Source organism: Suncus etruscus, chromosome 6, assembly GCF_024139225.1.
Source record: "Suncus etruscus isolate mSunEtr1 chromosome 6, mSunEtr1.pri.cur, whole genome shotgun sequence".
NCBI classification, from domain to species: Eukaryota; Metazoa; Chordata; class Mammalia; order Eulipotyphla; family Soricidae; genus Suncus; species Suncus etruscus.
In genome coordinates this window covers 18,482,075-18,496,152 of record NC_064853.1, presented here as the reverse complement: position 1 = coordinate 18,496,152, position 14,078 = coordinate 18,482,075, and positions in this window count along the sequence as shown.

The following is a 14,078-nucleotide window of genomic DNA, read 5'->3' as shown; positions in this document are numbered from 1 at the left end:
TAATGTGTGCTAGGGAGGTAGAATGTAAAGATAATTGAAAATCAGAAATAATTCCAAGGCAATAATATATTGACTGGTACTCATTGATCATTTGTAACACTATGCTTTACTTTTGTGAATTATATGTTTTATCTCTCATAGAAACTCTATGTGTGATAGGCACAATTATGTCTTTTCTACAATTATTTTATTGATAAGAAAGCAACGCATCCTTTGCTCATTGATTGGGAGGATTAATATAATTAAAATGGTACTACTCTTCAAGACATTGTATAGATTTAATATAATCCCTAGAAGGATACTCATATTTTTTAAAGAAATAGATCAAACATGTTTAAAATGTACAAGGAACAAAATCTCCATGAATAGCTAAAGCAATACTCAGAAAGTAGATATGTGGCATCACTTTACCCAAATACTATAAGGCAGTAGTAATTAAAACAGTATGTATTTAAAATAAATACAGATCCTCCAATTAATGGAATATATTTGAATATACTGAGACAAATCCTCAGATACATAATCATAATCTCTGTTAAAAGAACAAGTTATACTAAAGCAGCAAGAAATGCCTCTTCAATAAATGGTATTGGGATAACTGGTTATCAAATGTCAAAAAAGTTAACTTGTACCTCTTTTAACATTATGTGCAAAAATTCAAATTAAATGGATTAACGACCTTGACATAGTCTTAAAACTATAAGATACATATAGGAAAATTCTTCATGACATTGAAGTTAAATATCTCATCAAGAATAAAACACACTGACCAAAAAATGGAAGCAAAATAAACAATGGAACTTCATTAAACAAAGAATCATCTGTACCTAGAAGGAAATGGTAATCAGGATACAAAGACTGTCCACTGATTGGGAGAAACTATTCATCCAAGGTGTAAATGTCACACATATATATGCCACAGGTAGAACTTAGCAATAAAAAAATAACACTATCAAGAAACAGGGAGAATAAACAGAAACTTCCCAAAGAAGAAAGAGATGGACAGAAGGCACATTATAAAATGTTCCACATCATTAAGCATCAAGGAGATGCAAAAATAAAAAAAAATAAAAATCAACAATGAGATATCCTCACACACTGATGAGCTTATGTTGCAATACTGCCCTTGATGGGGTTGACTGATGGAGGGATGGAGGACGAGGCCTTTCTCCTCCAGCTCGGACCACGCATCTGTTACCCTCTTTAGCCGACTGTTCTGAGGTGAATGCGACAGGAAGAAAGCTAACAGGCAGTCAGGCTTCTGAAGAAAACAGCTTTTATTCCATGGAAGAGGCTGAAGCCAAAAGTCCCCAGAATCAGCCCCAGGAGAAAGCCCTTGGCCTTCCACAGACCCTTGCTTTTCTCCCCCAGAATCAGGTACCATCCAATGGTGGGAGCAGAATCAGGTACCACCCTAGGGTGGGAGCAGAATGCCAGGTCACATCCTAGGGTAGGACACAATCACCAATCAGGGTAGGGTCAGTGACATAATAATTCACTGTTTTTTGGTTTTGTTTTGTTTGTTTTTTCAGTAACATAATAATCCCATTGAAATGTTTACATATACAACACACCACAAAGACTGGCACACATAATAATAACAAGAACAACCAGTGCTGTCATGGATGTGGAAATAAAGGGACTTTCCTTCAGTGTAGTGGGAATGTTCACTGGTCTACCCTTTTTTTTGTTAAACAATATGGACATTCCTCAAATACCTAGAAATTGAACTCCTATATGACCCAGCAATATCACCCTGAATATATACAGTAAAAAACAATAAATAAAGTGCAGAAAAGTAATATTGCATGCTTATGTTCACTGCATTACTATTCACAATAGCCAAAATCTGGAAATAACCCAAGTGTCCAACAATATGTGATTGGATAGAGAAACTGTAGTATTTCTACACATTTACAACTGTTAGGCAAAATTAAGTCATGAAATTTGTTTATGCATGAATAGATATAGAGAGATTATGCTGAGCAAAATGAATCAAGTAGAAGGGTAGTCATAGAAAGATCTCACTATTTTTCTCTTATTAAATTGATATTTATTTATGCTAGTTTTCTCTGAAAAACAGAATTAAGCAAGGTCACCATAGAAAGTACACATAACATTTATCCTCATAACATCAATATTCTCAACTATTTTCTTTTTCTTTTTGTTGGTTTTGGGTTACACCAGGCAGCGCTCAGGGGTTACTCCTGGTTCCAAGCTCAGAAATCACTCCTGGCAGGCTCGGGGGATGATATGGGATGCTGGGATTCGAACCAATGACCTTCTGCATACCTCCATGCTATCTCTCCAGCCCCCCATCTCAACTATTTTTCTAAGTGGAGTTGTCTTTCTAAGTAGAATGTAAGTGAAATAAAAGTAAGGAATTAGGTTATGTTTGCCATTATATCCCTTTTGCCTAGTACTCTGCTATACAGGGCAGATAAAATAGTGTGTAAATTCAGAGTTGATAGATAATATGTCAAAAAGAAATTAAGAAGCATCTGAAAATAATGTGCTATAACAGTATGAGTTGGCTTTTTATATAACTTTTCTTTAATAATAACTTTGAAATTAATTACAATATTTTGATGGAACTAGAAGACTCAAGATACCTTGTGGTGCAGGATTAATGGTTAGGCATTGTAAACTAGTCAGTTATATAGCCCAATGGCCATTTTCAAGGACTGGCAGAAAATTTCTGTGTAAGAGCTGAATCCATTATTCAATATCCAAATCCATTATTTCACGAAAAGAGAATTGAGTCAGAAAACCAGAAATCAAGCCACATATTCTCTCTCTCAGTAGAATTGACTATTTTTCTAAGAAAACAATAATCGTCATTAATTGTAGGATAAACTATTTTTCCCCTATGTCTGACAAGTAATCTGGCTATTTTGAGAGGAAGCTTCAGAAATTCTTTCTTGGTAGGAATTTATGATCATCAACATTTCTAGGAACTTGGAAGATTTATATCCACAAATACATAATCATTGAAGTATTAGAATAGCACACAAATTTATTTTATTTTGGTCCAAATACTTACCATTTTTCTTAAAGATATGCTCACGGATAGGGGTCACAGGACGGTTTACGAAGTACTGGTGGACTAGGGACTCTTTGATCAAGGGTAATCCAGTCACAAGCACTGTGTACATTACACCAAATTTAAAGCTAATAATGTTCCCATATTTCTTCACAACCTGAAAAACAATTTAGTAGTCAGAGCATACTATACACATGTCTAGATGTGTATACTGTATAATAGGCTTCTACATAGAGTATCTTTTATGTGCAAAAGTTTAGAAGCACTATTGGATGAGTTTTTCCCTTTTCCAATTCCTGCCTTTTTTTTTTTTTACCTTTTTTAGGGGGTTGGGGGGGCATCTGATGATGCTCAGGGGTTACTCCTGGATATGTGCTCAGAAACCACTCCAGGCTTGAAAAACCTATGGGACGCTGAGGAATCCAAGCTCGGTCAGTCCTAGGTTAGCGCATGCAAGGCAAACGTAGGCAGTAGGCTGCTTGCACCAGCGCTCCGGCCCCCAATTCCTGTTTTTGCATCTTGATCCAGATTTAATATCTCATAGGTAATAGATATTCTTTATAAAATCTTCCTTCAGATATTTACCCTAAAAATGGAGTGAGCATCTTTTCTTGTGTCCCTAGAATAAAATATGAAGCTATGATTGTTATAAATTAACTGTCTCTCATCTCAAGTTTTCTAGGGAACATGGAAGAAAGTGGTTCAGTGCATGTCCTTTTTACCAAAAACTTTGAGCTTTTATATTATATATGGAGTAGCAAGAAGGAACTTTTTAATACATCTCTTTTGTTTAATGTGAAGAATAACTTATTTAGACTCTACTTGTTCTAGGCAATTTAGAATTGATCATAATGTGGGGTTTGGCAAAATATACTAGAATCTAGGTCTGCAGTATGTATGACTCTTGGCTGCCTGGGTCTTAGCAAGTGTCAAGCTTCATTCCTTTTATTGTTTTAATTTTGAGCCACATCCAGCGGTTATCAAATAATACTCCTGGCTCTGAGCTCAATAATCAAGTTTCATACTTAAGAATTTTGGTCCTCAAACCATAAAAGGATGAAAACCATTCCTCCATGAACAAGTTCTCTGAGAAAAAATGAGAGAAAAAAGTGAAAGACACTGATTCCTAGTGACAGGATCACAGCTATGTGCATCTCTTTAATTATCCCTGAGAGTAACTGGAAGTAGACACACTCATCACAACAGGAAATGAGATCACAGGGTAGTACATATTAGAAGGTTCTGTGGTTATAGAATGTTTCTGGGTGCCATATTGAGCAACTTCTGTTGGATTCCCTGTGATGCTGTTACTGAACTGTCTAGCAGACAAAACCCCAAGTTTTGGTCCTATGGGACCATGTACAGAACTGCTCCAGAGATTCTCCTGACAGTGAAAACCTTGGCGACACCACTCCAGAAATGGGAAAGATGGCACAAAGAGGGGCATTATTCCCTCATGATCAGAAGTTACTTTCAAGCTTAGCTATGGACCATACTTTTTATCTTCACAGAGTTCTCTGGTCTAGAGAAATAAAGCTACTTTTATGACCTATTGTGTTCTCCTTAAACATTCCCAATCCTCAATGTTTATGTTTAAATTCTTCCTAGTGCCTACATCATATCCTAGTTGCCAACCTCTAGTGTCTTGGGCTCTGGCACCTGCATATATTCCAGATCCTCTAGTCCTATATAAGCATTGTTATAATGGGATAAAGTGACTCTTGTCATCAACCTTTGACCCATTCTTTCCTGGTCAAGAGCTGGGGGAAAAATACCTGATCCTGAAAGCACAGGGAAGATGGAAGCTAAACCTTGCTGGCTGACAGAATCTGCACAATCTTCAACTTTTATCTCATTTAATCTCACAACTACCCTGGGGTAGAAATACTTTACTTGTCATTTAGAAAAAAGAAATAAGTAGTAGCCAAAGAAATATATCCTAAATGGCAATAGAGTTGAGGGTCAGAGGCAGTTTGATAGGCTTTATGGTTTGAGGCCAAAGACTTGCTTGTGAGATGGTTCCCAAGTCTTAGTGTTTAATGAGTCTGAATTAACTGAGCATGAAAGTTAAGTCAGAGGAGCAAGAGAAAAAAGAGAAAGATGGATTGATTAAGAGTGACTCAGTGTTTATGAAAATTTTTTCCTCACTCCAATACGATGTTGAATAAGAGTGTGAGAGCTGACAGCCTTGTCTTCTACCAGAATTTAGAGGGAAGGCTTTTAGTTTTTCTCCATTGAGGATACTATCGCCATTGGTTTGTGGTAGATGGCCTTGGCTAAATTGAGAAAGGTTCCTTTCATTCCCATCTTGCTGAGAATTTTGATCAAGAATGGTTGTTGGACCTTATCAAATGCTTTCTCTGCATCTATTGATATGATTCAATTGACTTTTATTTTTCTTGTTGATGTTGTGTATTATGTTGCGATTAGGCAAGAAAAAGATATCAAGGGAATCCAGATAGGAAAGGAAGAAGTAAAGCACTTATTGTATACAGATGACATAATACTCTACTTAGAAAATCCTAAAGACTCTACCAAAAAGCTTCTAGAAACAATAGAGTCATATAGCTATATGGAAGGCTACAAAATTAACACACAGAAATTAATGACCTTTTTATACACCAATAATATAGGGAAGAAATGGACATTAAGAAAACAACCCTATTCATATTAGTGCCACACAAACTCAAATATCTTGGAGTCAACTTGACCAATGACATGAAGGACTTATACAAAGAAAACTATAAAACCCTGCTCCAAGAAATAAGAGAGGACACTAGGAAATGGAAACACATACCCTGCTTATGAATTGACAGGATTAACATCATTAAAATGGCAATACACCTCAAAGCATTATACAGATTTAATGTGATTCCTCTAAAGATACCCATGACATTCTTTAAAGAAGTGGGTCAAACACTTTTGAAATTCATTTGAAATAATAAACATCCTCGAATAGCTAAAGCAATCCTTAGAAGGAATATGGGAGGCATTACTTCCCCCAACTTTAAACTGTATTACAAATAGTTCTCAAAAACTGTATTACAAATATCTGTATTACTGTATCAAAAACTGTATTACAAATAGTTATCAAAACAGCATGGTATTGGAATAAAGACAGACCCTCATATCAGTGGAATAGGCTTGAGTACTCAGAGAATGTTCTCCAGACATATAATCACCTAATTGTTAATAAAGGAGCAAGAAATCCTAAATGGAGTGGGGAAAGCCTCTTCAACAAGTGGTGTTGGTACAATTAGTTAGCCACTTGCAAAAAAATGAACTTAAAACCCCATCTAACAACATGTATGAAGATAAAATCCAAATGGATTAAAGACCTTGATATCATACCTGAAACCATAAGGTATATAGAACAACATGTAGATAAAACACTCCATGGCATTGAGACTAAAGGCATCTTTTAGGGGGAAAGAGCACTCTCCAAACAAGAGGAAGCAGATATAAACAGATGGGAATATATTAAGCTGAGAGACTTCTGCACCTCAAAGGAAATGTTGCCCAGGATACAAGAGCCACCCACTGAGTGGAACAAACTATTCACCCAATACCCATCAGATAAGGGGCTAATATTCAAAATATACAAGGCACTGACAGAACTTTACAAGAAAAAAATATCTAATCCCATCAAAAAAATGGGAAGAAGAAATGAACAGACACTTTGACAAAAAAGAAATACAAATGGCCAAAGGCACATGAAAAAATGCTCCATATCACTAGTCATCAGGGAGATGCAAATCAAAACAACTATGAGGTACCATCTCATACCACAGAGATTGGCACACATCACAAAGAATGAGGACCTGCAGTGCTGGCAGAGATGTGGAGAGAAAGGAACTCTTACCCACTGCTGGTGGGAATGCCATCTAGTCCAACCTCTACAGAAAGTGATATGAAGATTCCTCCAAAAATTGAAAATTTAGCTTCCATATGATCCAGCTATACCACTCTTAACAATATACCCTAGGAACACAAAAATACAATACAAAAATCCCTTTGTCACACCTATATTTATTGCAGCACTATTTACAATAGCCAGACTCTGGAAACAACCAAAATGCCCTTCAACAAATGAATGGCTAAAGAAACTGTGGTACATATACACAATGGAATATTATGCAGCCATCAGGAGAGATGAAGTCATGAAATTTTCCTATACATGGATGTACATGGAATCTATTAGGCTGAGCAAAATTGAAAAGTACAGGTATTATCAGTTAAGAGCAGGAAGTGACTTCTGAGCATGAAATCACCATTCCATTTCAGACTAGATTCTCTCCCTGTGATTCCCTGTGCCTTCTTAAGTCTGTTACTTAACTTCTCAGGGTGTCACTTTTCAAGTTTAGTAAACTGGGATTTTTACAAGCTCTATGTTTTTGAAACTATAATACTAAAATAACAGTAAATTAGTTCTTACTAGTGATATGTTCAGGACTGTACTTTAGAAAAAGGACTCTGAAGAATATTAACAAAGGAACGGACAGGTAAGGAGTAGATTCATAGAATCTAATCACCATTGCTTCTTAGCCTTTCAGCTAAGAATAGTTGTAGAATCTACTTAATTTTTAGGTCTTGTAAGTGATTTCTGCTATGCAGTCAAGAAGAGGTTTTCCTTAAGTTTGTTGCCAGCAACTATTGAAGAAAGGAGGAGAGAGGTATATATAGAAACAAGTATTCCTCTGTAAATAAAAATATAGCGATTAACTTATTTGATTATTTAATTTAATATTTTGTATTATATTTCGGTCACACTCTGGGCTTACTTCTGGTTCTGCCCTCAGAAATCGCTCCTGGTAGGCTTGGGGGACCTTATGGAATGCCGGGATTCGAACCACCGTCCTTCTTCATGCAAGGCAAATGCCCTACATCCAGGCTATCTCTCTGGCCTCTATTTAGTTTAATTTGGGGGAGGGCATGCACACCCTACAGTGTCAAGGCCTGCTTGGCCTGGACACTAAGGGAATCCTTGGAGTTCCTGGGAAAGGTGGGCACACTGAATTTGGCCAAGGAAAACAGAGGTCAAAGAGTCAGATATTACGTTCAAGCTCTGTTTTCTTTATTAAATGCTAAATTTTAAATAGTTATACTCAGGCATACATATATTTCCCAAGATAAAAGCACAGGGCAAATTATTTAAGGAAAATGTATGTTTATACTTTACTGATCTAGGGCAGTTTTAAACTCCTGCACTGTTTTTGCTATCTGAAGTTTTAGCCATCAAGGTCAGTTTTTCAAAGACTGGTATTTTTTATTGCTTTGTCCTTGTTCCAGCTCATGCATTCTAAACTGGGGCCTGAAATGTTAACAATTAATAAAACTGCAATTAGGCTAAAATCAAAGCTAGATTTGAAAGTGGTAAATATTCTGTAAGACTAAATAAAGAATACTTGAATCTACACAAATATTTATAACATGGTGTGCTTAAATAAACCTAAGTGATTTTTTTTTATGGTGTTTGGTTTTGGGGCCACACCCGGTTACTCTCAGGGGTTACTCCTGGCTATGTGCTCAGAAATTGCTTCTGGCTTGGGGGACTATATGGGACGCTGGGGGATCGAATCAAATAGTGGTTCATTCTAGGCTAGCGCAGGCAAGGCAGACACGTCTTGCTTTTGCGCCACAACCCTGGCCCCATATCTGAGTGGTTTTTAAAAGAGGCTCAAAGAAATTCCTTAGAATGTTAGTAAAGTTGTCTCAAATAATATCTATGCTACGTCCCCCTTTTTCTGAGTACCTCATGTACAGATGACCAAGGTCTTTCAATGCCCTAATGCCTTTCTTTTTGTGGATACAGGTGGCTTTTCCAAGAACCCTTCCTGGAGGCACAGGTGGCTTTTTCAAAAGGGCCCTCTGTTAAAGGCAATGGTGGCTAGGGCCTTCTCAAACCTGGTGCCTTCCTTTGGTCTCAGGGTCAGAGTTTACACAGGGATGGGTTTATCACTACAGTGCTCTTGGAACAGTCCCAGCAGTAATTAGTGAATAAACCATGCACAAGTCACCAGCATCTAAATTATGTGCCTCAGCTCTTTGATCTGTCTTCTTTGCCACAGTGGATTGATTCTTGAAATATTCATTTGATTGGTATTATGTACTGCTAAGAGATACACTGGCTTGCTGGCTCTGTTCTTAGAGGTCACTCCTTTAATAGTTTTGGGTATGATATAAAGTATTATGGTTAAAACCAGATTCTGCTGCATGTAAGGCAAGCATCCTACCTGCTGTGTTATCCCTCATCCCATCAAGCTTGATTCTTAATGAAACCCAAACAACACAATCATGTATGTAATCAAGGTGTTTAAATAAAAAATATATTAAAAAATAATAATATATAGACATGACTAAAACCCAAACACAATCATGTATGTAATCAAGGTGTTTAAATAAAATATATAAAAAAAACGTTTTTGTTATTGTTTTTGTACCGATTCCAGTTTTGCTCATGGTTTACTCCTGACAAGAATTGGAGACTATATGGGGTGCCAAGGATTGAACTCACATTGGTGGCATTCAAGTCAACTGTTCAGTGTGCAGTGCTATTTCTATAGGTCAAAGTTTTATAATATTCTTTTTGTTTGTTTGTTTGTTTTTGTTTGTTTTGGGGGCCACAGCCAGTGATGGTCAGGGGTTACGCCTGGCTATGTGCTCAGAAATCACTCCTGGCTAGGGGGACCATATGGGTTATTGGGGGATTGAACAGTGGTCCGTTCCTATGCTAGCGCTGGCAAGGCAGAAGTCTTAAGGCTCCATGCCAACACTCTGAATCTATATTCTTATAAAATATTTTCAGTTGTCTTTCTCAAAAGAGGAACAGAAATTAAACACATAGCTTATATAAAAATGTTTGCAATCCTTACAACTCACTTTACTAGTCTCATCCCAAATGGGGGAATGAACATATTCTTTCTTTTATTCTGACACTGCCTAAATACTAGCTCCATGTGACTTACTAAGTGGCATTCTAATTAAAAAGAACAATTTGACTTTTTTAGGTGTGGCCAAAGGACATAGGAGATGGGGACCATGCTCTTACTCAGGATCACATCCTTAAATGAAAGCTTTTCTTCTTTGTCAAAGTGTCTGTTCATTTCTTCTCCCCATTTTTTGATGGGGTTAGATGTTTTTTCTTGTAAAGTTCTGTCAGTGCCTTGTATATTTTGGAGATTAGCCCCTTATCTGATGGGTATTGGGTGAATAGTTTCTCCCACTCAGTGGGTGGCTCTTGTATCCTGGGCACTATTTCCTTTGAGGTGCAGAAGCATCTCAGGACTGGAAGATTGAAGAACCTTTTCTGTGTTAAATTACTTTCAATAAGCTGGACTACCTGCTTGCATGTGTATTCATTTGTGAGAGAAATGAAGTTCCAACAATTATTCTTATACTGATGAATTTTGATGGCTCTTCTATAGACACTTATATAATTGACTAGTAAAAATATTTGTAAACTAATTATAATTGCATATTTATTTGCTTTATCTCAGCCTCTCACTTTAAACCAGGGGTCTCAAACTCAATTTACCTGGGGGCCACAGGAGGCAAAGTCGGGGTGAGGCAGGGCTGCATAAAGGATTTCGCTTACCAAATATTCGCAATAAAAAATCGCATTAATAAGGAAAAAACAGCAAAAAATCACATTAAGCATTTGCATACCCTGAACGGAACTGCTCAGGGTATGAGAATATTTAATGCAATTTTTTTTCTTACTAATGTGATTTTTATTGCGATTATTCGGTAAGCGAATAATCGCGAATACTGCGATATTTGAAGGCCGGCCGTGGGCCACAAAATGTTGTATGGAGGGCTGCAAACAGCCCGCGGGCCGCGAGTTTGAGACCCCTGCTTTAAACCAATAACTTTTTCTTTTATTTAAATAAAACCTCTAAGTCAGATAGTTATAGAAGTGTAGAAGATGAAAAACAATAATTATCTTCCTATTGTGGCATAATAAAAAAGTCACACCTTGCGAGGCTCAGAGGATAATATAGGATGTTGGGGGTCAAACCCAGGTCAAAAGCATGTAAGGAAAATCCCTTTCCCACTGTCTAATTTATCAATTCACCCAGGTTATTTCACAATTATAACTAGAAGTTATCACCAGAGATCCCACTAATAAACTTTCTGGTATTACATTTCATTACCAAACAACTCACTCATTTCATCAATAGTTTTATAAACCACATGATACCTAAGAATTAAAAAATAATATTTTATTTAAACACCATGATTACAAACATGTTTGTAGTTGGGTTTCAGTCACAAAAAAAGAACACTCCCATTCATCAATGTGGTGGAACCTTGCATTTAGTGAGGTTCTAGGTTCAACCTGACACCATAAAAACCTGCATATCTAGGGTGGACACAGAAGATAACAACCATAGCAATAGGACCACCAACAAAATATTAAGTGTAAATTTGTATAAATTAAAACTCATATCTCTGATGCAAATTTGTAAGCTAGGTATTGAATACCAGCTTTGATTTTATCACTGGCCATTTTCTGTCTAATCATTTCTATGTTGGTAGTAAAACAAGAGCATGTGGGGCCAGAGAGATAGCATGGAGGTAAGGAGTTTGCCTTTCATGCAGAAGGTCATCAGTTCGAATTCCGGTGTCCCATATGATCCCCTGTGCTTGCCAGGGGCAATTTCTGAGCATGGAGCCAGGAGTAACCCCTGAGCACTGCCGGTGTGACCCAAAAACCACAAAAAAACAAAACAAAACAAAAACAAAACAAAACAACCCCCCCCCAAAAACAAACCAAGAGCATGTATCACATGGCAGGCAAGATTGAGTCAAATAACACTATTTGATTTTCCTTCATATTCTTTATACTAATGTATAGAAAAAAAGTTACTCTGCAATATAGTCTATCGCTTAGTCAATAAGCAGGAAAGGTGACATAAATGACTGAGCCTGTAAACTGTGAAAGTCTCTAGAGGTGAACACCATGAAGAAAACTGGGAGCCTCCCAACCCACCTGGGGCTGTGGTTGCTTCTTAGAGTGTAAATTTGTCTACAAGAGACCTTTGCAGCAAGAAGTTGACATCTCTTCTCCTGGAGGCTGATAGCTGAAAACAACAACCACTTCTGAATTTTTGATTTATATTTTTACCCTCAGTAAAAATAAGGAAGGAGCAGTAAGAGAGATAGGGTAGAAGGATTAAGGTGAATGTCTCGTATAGAGTTGCCCCTGGTTTACTCCCTGACACTGCATTTGGCCACCTAGCACTGTCAGGAGTTGTTTCTTGTAACAGAGATAGGTGTAGCCTCTGAGCACCAGGATTTATCTTCTAAACAATGACAAAAATAAAAAAAGAATAAGGATTTACATGAAATAAATATATGGTAGGATGTGGCTTCTTTCTGTCTTACAGTAAGAAGGCTATAAGATCCTGTTGGGCCTTGCCTTCTGGCCCTCACAACAATCCCTCTAAGGTGTGCTAAAAAAGGAAGAAGAGACCAGAAAGAAGACTTTATTGCCTACTACACTGACCTTTGAGCTTTCTGAACATCAGATTGATAGTCTGCTGGAATAAAAGATTAACTCAATGTCTGATATGAGACAATCTATAATCAGTGATACTTGCTGCACCAAAAATAAGGAAAATTCCAACTGGAATGATTTGACATCAGCACAGAGATGAGACAGATGTTGAAATTATAAAGTAAAGGTGCTAAAGTAATGACTTAAATGTGTCTTGAAATAATTACAACATTCATAAGAAGGAAAACCTTTCTCTAAATTATGTACATAAGAACGTTTAAGGCTATTTAGATATAAAAATAGTGAAGTGAAAGGTAAAATAACTTAAAAAATAGCAGTTAACTTAAGCAGTTAACTTAAGCAGTTAACTTAAGAATAACTGACAGTGAAAACAGATCAATAAAATTATCTAAACAAGAGATAAACATATAGAAAAGAACATATCGATTCTTTGGATCCATGTGTCAGAAACCAAAGACAATTTTTTTTTCTATAGGGTACAAAGGATACTTAAGGAAAAGGAAAAATATTGCAAGAAATAATGACTCAAAATTTTCAAATTTGGTTAATGACAAACTATAGATCCAACATCAGTGAAGTAAATTAGCAAAAATATTTTCGTGCCAAAGCACAGAGTAGTCATCGCCTGAGCAATAGCACAAGAAGTAGGGCCCTTGCCTTCACATGGCTGAACTAGTTCCATCCCTGTCACTCCATATAGTCAACTGAACCTCTAAAGGAGTGGTCCTTGAGCACACTGTCAAGAAGAAGCCCTGATTACTTCAAACTGTGGTCTCCCAACCAAAACTAAAACTAAAAGCAAACAAAACAAAGTCACTAAAAATGAAAGGCAAGGAATGTTTCCTAGAAAGCAGGAAGAGTGAAATAAGTCTAGTATACCTGTGTAGCTCTAGGTGTTAAAAGGACAGTAACCCCTGAGGACTGTTTTACCACTACTCAGAAAAGAAATCCTGCAGCAGAAGCAAGGCTCCCAGTTGTTTACCAGTGGGCATCTGCCCCAGTCTCCAACCTGGGAACCAGGAATAGCCTGGCCTTTCGGGTCAAAGGGTCAAGGACAGGATGCCTCCCCAATCCCTTTGCCCCTTGATCCTACCTGCTGGACCTCCAAGTGTGGCTGCTTTATGCCCATCTGGAACAAGTTTCCCAGGATGGGCAGTCTTGGGGGACCTGGTGGACAATTCTTGGGGTCCCGCTTTCGGAAGACATAAGCAAAGAACAAGAAGGCGATTGCGCCCAGCAGGAGAGTGCGTGCTTGGAGCACAGACCAGAGCGTGGTCTCCAGGGAACCCATGGCTCAGAGTGAGACTGGCACTTCTGCTTCTTCTGCTCTAACCTTATTTTGAGGTCTAAACTGAAACAGTCATTGCTGTCACACAGCCTTCCTGCTGCCCCGCCCCGTCCCGCCCCTTTGCACTCACACTGGGCCAGCCTTCTACTTCTGCGCCTGGGTGTGTTCTAGAGTGGTGACTGCAGGGTACCAGCTCTGTCCCAGACCTGAAGAGCTCATTCAGTTCT